We start from the raw sequence: 8,433 nt of genomic DNA on the forward strand, positions 1-8,433 counted from the left end.
TCATCTCAAAGTGGGCATTGTATTCAATAACTGGCCTGATCAATGCTGAGTATAAGTGAGTGATTACATTGTGTTCAATAACTGGTCTGATCAATACTGAGTGTAAAGGAGTGATTACATTGTGTTCAATAACTGGCCTGATCAATGCTGAGTATAAGGGAGTGATTACATTGTGTTCAATAACTGGCCTGATCAATGCTGAGTATAAGTGAGTGATTACATTGTGTTCAATAACTGGCCTGATCAATGCTGAGTATAGGGAAGTGATTACATTGTGTTCAATAACTGCCTGATCAATACTGAGTATAAGAGAGTGATTACATTGTGTTCAATAACTGCCTGATCAATGCTGAGTATAACGGAGTGATTACATTGTGTTCAATAACTGGCCTGATCAATGCTGAGTATAGGGAAGTGATTACATTGTGTTCAATAACTGCCTGATTAATGCTGAGTATAAGGGAGTGATTACATTGTGTTCAATAACTGGCCCGATCAATGCTGAGTATAAGAGAGTGATTACACTGTGATCAATAACTGCCTGATCAATGCTGAGTATAAGGGAGTGATTACATTGTGTTCAATAACTGCCTGATCAATGCTGAGTATAAAGGAGTGATTACATTGTGTTCAATAACTGGCATGATCAATGCTGAGTATAAGGGAGTGACTACATTGTGATCAATAACTGCCTGATCAATGCTGAGTATAAGGGAGTGATTACATTGTGTTCAATAACTGGCCTGATCAATGCTGAGTATAAGGGAGTGATTACATTGTGATCAATAACTGCCTGATCAATGCTGAGTATAAGGGAGTGATTACATTGTGTTCAATAACTGGCCTGATCAATGCTGAATATAAGGAAGTTATTACATTGTGTTCAATAACTGTCCTGATCAATGCAGAGTATAAAGGAATGATTACATTGTGTTCAATAACTGGCCTGATCAATGCTGAGTATAAGGGAGTGATTACATTGTGATCAATAACTGCCTGATCAATACTGAGTGTAAGGGAGTGATTACATTGTGTTCAATAACTGCCTGATCAATGTTGAGTATAAGGGAGTGATTGCATTGTGTTCAATAACTGGCCTGATCAATGCTGAGTATAAGGGAGTGATTACATTGTGTTCAATAACTGCCTGATCAATGTTGAGTATAAGGGAGTAATTGCATTGTGTTCAATAACTGCCTGATCAATGCTGAGTATAAGGGAGTGATTACATTGTGTTCAATAACTGGCCTGATCAATACTGAGTGTAAGGGAGTGATTATCTCTCTCGATACTGAAATTCTTTTGAGAATTAGCTGGTCCATATAGAATGGTTTCTTGATAATTGTTGCATGATTGTCATAACACAGGAATTATCAACTCAAGTACCTAGGGTGAACACATTTTTTTCTGTGGTGGCATGTTGTTTACACAATAAGACGAGGGAAGAGGCTGCCTACTGAAAGTGATTTAGTTTGAGCACATTTTTAGTGCACCAAGATTTTATGGGGTAGACTTCATACTGAAGGGTTTGGTGTTTTAGGGTGACAACTACAACCGCCTATTTTGCAGTTGTCTGTAAACTTTGTTAGCCAGAGGACTCGGTTCTCTTCTTGGAAAGCTGAGAAGTAAATACCAAAAATAACAAGTCCCAGAACTGAGCCTTTTTCAGAATTTCAGCCAGTGCTCCATATCAGGGCTGCAATGGCCATGAGAAGAGGGCACTTAGCAAGCAACTGAAGGACGTTTTAGATAAAGCAGGACAGAATGAGCATGCATGATAATGGCTAACTTGAATATTCATATTGAAGCAGATAGCAACAGATAAGAGCGATGCCTGGGTCCGCATGTTTGGGGCGCCAGGAATAATGAAGGTGAGGGAACCCTGGACTTTTGTCTTGAAAATGACTCATTGATGGCTAATAATTTCTTTGCCAAGAAAAACATTCACAATATTACATACACGGGTGGTCAAAATGCAACTCAGATAAACCCGCTCTAGTAAGAAAAGATCACTGAGCTGAAATCAGAGACTGAGAAGTCATATTTAGTGAAACGATTGGTTCATAGTATAAGCTACTGGTGGCCACAGTCAAAAGTTAGCAGAGGTCAAAGATCACTCTAAAAGTGACAGAGACTACACAGACAACCTGGAAGTTGACCGGGGGGGGGTTCAAGGGAATATTCATTTCCATGCCAACTCAATAAGTAAAATGAATGGATGGAAAAGGATAGCAGGTTTTAAAAACAGCATGTTTGAAGACAACAGAACCGACCTGTGGCCAGTCCAGGTGCAGAAATAAGGTACACAAGGAGAGATGATGGTGGAATGTTGAACTTCAGAAAATAATAAAAAAAAATGAGTACAGAAAGAAGAGGGAGGTAGAAAAGATGGACGGAGCTAAGGTGAAATACTGGTTGCCTAACAAAGACGCTAAGAGAACAATTGTAATAAAGAATAAGATGACAGAGAATGGCTACCCTCTCCTGGAAAGTGACCAAGAGATGAAGCAAAGAAACTCTTTCTGGTTGCAGGACAGTGGCAGAGAGATAATGAAGTAGTTGGCTGATGTCATTTTTAAGGAACATTAGCAGCAATCTGTTTACCAGTCCAGATGGCACGAAGTACAGATGGAAGAAATACTTGAAGAACCATCGGAATGAATAAAAGTGCCTTATGTATAGTGTAGGTGAAAGAGGAAAGATAACCTATAAGATATCAGACATACACTAAGGAAAATGAAGTCAAGAAAAGTGGCAGGCTCATGTCACACCACAGGACAATGTTGGAGAAGGTGACCAATAACTTGTACACAGAAAGAAAGAAGAGTGTAAGATGAGGGGTGAACAGTTCAGATTCAAATGAGGATGCAGTGCAGCTAAGCCGATGTTTTCAGTGAGACAAATAGTACAGCAGAAGCTGATGTGGAGGAAAGAGTATAACAGGGGATTTCTAAACTCAGAAAAGGACTATGGCAAGTTCCAAAGAAAGCTGATTTACACAGTTCTTTGGTGGTTCTAAGTCCCAGAAGCATCAGTACAATCAGTGAAGACTAAGGACCCAATGACAGAAGTATGAACATTATTTAGTTTCAGAGAGGCATTCCCAATGAGAATAGATATACATCAGGGTTCAGCTCTGACCCCACTGCTGTTCATACTGGTGATGAACTACATGAGCAAACTGGTTTTGCTGGGGAGGGCAGATCACCAAATCTTCTGCATGCAGACAATGTGGTACTTCAAGAAGATTCTGAGCAAGAACTTTGATGACTGATAACAAAATGGGAATGCAAAACTGAAGACACATGGGGTGAACATAGTACAGAGAAGACAACGGTCATGGCGGTAAATGTAGGAAATCAGAAAAAGCTGAAAATGGAGATGGAATGGAAAAGGCGAAGCAGACTAACCACTTCCAAAATCTAGGTGGTGCAGCTGTAAAGAAGGAAAATCTGAATGTAGATGTCCAAGATAGAATCAGAGTTGCTACTGCCAACTGGCACAGGTAGTATGTAATGATGAGGGATAAAGAAGCTGAAAAGTAATTTATACAACACAGTGGTGCAACCAGTACTATGGTATGGTACAGAGACATGAGCAGTGAAGGCAGAGCAGCTGATGAAGCCTGAGACGCAGATTAAGTGCCTGAGATGGGTAATAGGATGCACACAATAAGACAGATGATGGAAAGAAGCCATAAAAGCAAAAGTATCCCCTATTGTGGCCCCTATTGTGGAGAATGTCAAGAAAGACATATTATGATGGCTCACTGACTTGTGCAGGAAAACAGAAGGTAAGATGATAAAGCAGACTTGGGAGACACACAAGGAAGGCAGGAAGGGATGACAACATCCAGCCAAGGGATGGAACGATTGTGTGAGAGGACATCTGCAACAACTGGGCACAACTGTCAGAGGAAAGGGTGACCCTGAATCAAAAATGTAGCAGTACTTAACAAAATACCACTATTCCATGCAAAAAATGGATGAAAGGGGGATGATGATATGATTTCTGAAACTATTTGCAGCTGGACATATCCTGCTCTAAGATCTATTTAACTGAAAACAGTTGCACAGTTCATATATAAAGTTATATCACCTTAAGTAGAGATACATTTCTCTGTCTGGAAATGTCTCTGTTTAACTTATGCAAATTTATAACTATTCTTAATTTTTCTGTTTTTTTTTTTTTACATTTGGTAAATCCCAGATGGGGAAAACCATTGTGAAGGACAACTGACATTTTAATATGTGTCCCTTCTAGTTTCCTGTAGATCTTTTTCAGTTCTCTTCTGGTTTTCTGTAGATCTTTATCAGTGGAACTCTGGAGCTCTGCCAGGCTTCACACTGATGTCAATGTATAGATTTATTTTGATAGTATTTATTTTCCAACTACCATAAATATAAATGCATACTCTTCTTTCTTAACATATGGCACTATTTTGTACTTGCAGCTGCAGGATGTAGGTTGCAGAATTTGAATAAGTCATGCATTTGAAGCAGTATTTTAATTAAGAAGTGTTTTTTTCCATTTCACTGAGTGACCAACACCTCTTCTTTCTCTTTGGAGTTAGCAGTTATAATTACGTGACGATGGTCCATTACAGTTATAAAATCTTACTTGCACTGTTCTTTAATATACTCAGTTGATGTAAGCTTGAAAATGTATCTTTATTTACTATGTTGATTGTTGATTGAGAATCAATTAGCAAAAAGACTGCCGTATTTTGGATTGACCCAATAGTGTCAGATCATGCCTTATATATTGAAATTAATACTGTGTACATACATGCAAATTAAGCTTCATTATTCAGGCTTACCTCTCAATTGTCCCTGATTTTGGCTCAAATTCTAGATCTGCCTCTCTTAATTCCTCCTAAAAAGGCGACTTTTAGAGAAAATACTGAGTTATGCTTAATAATAATAACAATAATTACAGTTTGACTTCTTTTACTTCAGATATTGCATATTCATTTACATTCTCTTATTCTATCAGTGTCTGAAGTTAACAGTGTTAATATTTTAAAATTGCACCTAATTGTCTTTGAGTATTTCTGGATTTGTCCCTGATTGTGTTGAGATTCACTCGAGGGCTATGTAGCTTCACATTTTATCTGATGAAAGATATATTTATTCTGCTCAAAGAAACATTTTTTTCCCCTCATGCAACTTAACCAGACTTAACCTTTTTTTCTGTTAGCTATTTTTCCCCACCTTTTAAAATGCTTATATTACTTTTATCCCTTAGAAGAATAGTCAATTTAAACTTGCTTCCACATTTTTTTATGTACTGGGTTATTGTTAATTTTTTTTAATTATTTTCTCTGTGTTACAGTGGATACTGCATGCATTTTGTGTTTCTGTTTTAGGCTATAACTTTGATTTGTTTAAATTGGAATTTGCTTGAAAGTAAATGAGTTGAGAAAACAGAAATATCGATTAAGAACATTTAACATTCTACCTCTCCTCACTCCTTACCATCTCTCTCAATATTTGTTGCCTGCCAATGCCTCTTGAATGCTCTTGTAGATTGCCTGTCCATCACCTATTCTGGTAGCCCATGCCATGAGTGCTTAGCCGTCTTTATGAATGAGTATTTTTGCAGATCCAGGGAATAGTCAGAATCTGTAATCTGCATCCTATTATCCTTCTGCATGTCATCTGTCCTTCTGTTTCAGGATGTCCCTTTCACATCACTGTGACATGATCACATACACTCATACTGTATTATCCCTAGTTCTTCTGGTCTATACTGAGAGGATCTTCAGCCCCTTACTCTTTGCTCATATAATTTCCCCTACATCCCATGAAACCATTTGATGGCTTTTTACCTATAATCATTGTAACAATCTAACATCATTCTTCTTGCACTATGCAATAATCAATTATGATTTGACTGAGCAGTGCACAGAATGATGGAAGAATTATCTTTGCTGTTTATACCCTTGAGGATACACCTTAGCATTCTGCCAGCTGTTGCCACTGTCCTCTCATTCAGCTTCTGCTGGTTCAGTCCATGTGTTGTCCATACCCCAGTTCATTTTGTTGTTCTGTTACCTTTAATTCCACTCCCCCAGTGATATTTCACATAAAGGACACTGTGACCCCAGTGCAATGCTTACCATTTGCCTTCACACTGAACTCCAGCTGTCATGTATCCATCCATTAGGTCAGCCTTACGTACCATCAGACTGCATAGCTGCATCTCCCTGTGACATCAGCAAAGTGTCTTAACTTGTTCTCTGTTCCCATATATACAGTATCTGAAGCAAATACAAAGAAAAGCACCAGATGCAGGAATGACACATGCAGTATTCTACAAATCTTTGTGTTTGTTGATTTTGTCTGACACTAACCCTCTATGTTATACTTTGTTATAATCTGCTTCCTATTTCTCAGTCCATTCTCCTGACTCTTCAGTTTTCCTAGCAGTTGCTTGTTCAGGATCGTGTGAAGAATCGTACAAAGTCCCACTAGCTCCTGTCTGCTGATAGTTTCCTGTCATATTTCACTGTAACCCAGTCATGACATTATATTAAGCTTTACAGACAGCTATTTCCTACCATAAACCCATGATAGTTGCCATCCTCTACAAAAGTAACTGACTTTTTCCTCACATCAGAATTCTGCCCATGACATTTCTCACCACTGCTGTTTTTTATCTTTCTGTAGCTGAGTATCCCTTGATACCAGCTTTTCTTTCTTCATCTGGTCTCCGGGTCCCACCATAGCCTTCCCTGGGCTCAAAAATCAACCCTGTCTGGGGCTGCTGATGAGGTTGGGGATACTGGTGGAGTATTGTACTGCTACAATGCAGTGTGTTGTAGCCCCGACTACACCATGGCAGCCTAATGAGCTCCATAATGGCTGCCTTTGGGAGGTGCATGCATGCATTCATGCATGCATGCACAACGTTTTAACCAAGCGGTATACCTTTTGTGGTACTGGGTTCACCTGCATCTTAATGTTGCTTTTGCAATTAATTTAGTTTGTCAAAGGATGAGTGAGCTGACACTGGTCACTCACTCCCATTCTCTTCTGTCTGGTCCCTTCAGCACCTATACTGTGAGCTGGCACTGGTCACTCACTCCCATTCTCTCCTCTCTAGTCCCTCCAGCACCTGTGCTGTGAGCTGGGACTAGTCACTCACTCCTATTCTCTCCTGTCTGGTCCCTCCAGCACCTGTGCTGTGACATGACACTGGTCACTCACTCCTATTCTCTCCTGTCTGGCCTCTCCAGCACCTGTGCTGTGCACTGGCATTGGTCACTCACTCCCATTCTCTCCTGTCTGGTCCTTCCAGCACCTGTGCTGTGAGTTGTCATTGGCCACTCACTCCCATTCTCTCCTGTCTTGTCCCTCCAGCACCTCTACTGTGAGCTGGCATTTGCCACTCACTCCCATTCTCTCCTGTCTAGTCCCTCTAGCATCTATGCTGTGAGCTGGCATTGGGCACTCACTCCCATTCTGTCCTGTCTGGTCTCTCCAGCTCCTGTACAGTGAGCCGGCATTGGCCACACACTCTGATTCTCTCCTGTCTGGTCCCGCCAGCACTTGTTCTACAAGTTTCACAGGGATCATCTGAGGTACAGTCAGGCCTTTATCTCTCTGTGCCATGGAGCCAGTGAATTCTCCACAGTTCTTGTTAGACTAAGAGACTTTAATTTATTAATATGTTTCCTGCATCCATTCTTATACAAGGGTAACATATTTGCTTCTGCACTGGCTGATAAGATTTTGAGATCTTCTTTGTGGAATCTTCTAGTAGCCAGCAGTCTACTAAATTCCAGACGACTCTCAGACACAACCTCTCTGGCCTTTTTCCTTTATTGTCACAAAGGACAGATAGTTCTTTCTCAACTCATATAATTCCATTTGTCTAGCCAGTGTTCACATTACTCTGGCCTACCATCATCCTAGACTTCTCTTCCCCTGTTTTCTTTCACAAAGTGTGATACAAAATATTAATTTATTGTTTCTACACTTCCAGAGTCCTTCATGATGTGTCTTTCAGTTATTCTTAGTGTAGCAAGTCTGTCTCTCACCTCATCCTTTATATTATATACCTTGTCGAATGATACATGTTTTCGTCCGTCCAGTCAGGATGAAACAGGCGAACATGCATGGGTTTTCTTCAAGCAGCTTTATTATGTACAAACACGTCAGCAATGAGGCAAATAACTTTAAGCTAGATAAACTTATAAACAGGACTAACCATATCTCTCATACATGTTCACTCTCTGGTTGCACTCTCAAACTGGCACTGAAGCTTGCATGTGCTTGCTATTTATATGCACACATACTCTACATCCTCCATCTTTGAGAAATAAATCACATTTCATAGAACACATTGATTGGCATGCAATAAATACAAGATTATTCTTTGGCATGCAATTAAACACATTCTGGAACAGGAGCATTGCCTGGATTGCTC

The sequence above is a fragment of the Protopterus annectens genome, chromosome 5.part0 (genome assembly GCF_019279795.1).
Source record: "Protopterus annectens isolate FY-2018-M chromosome 5.part0, PAN1.0, whole genome shotgun sequence".
Taxonomy (NCBI): Eukaryota; Metazoa; Chordata; order Ceratodontiformes; family Protopteridae; genus Protopterus; species Protopterus annectens.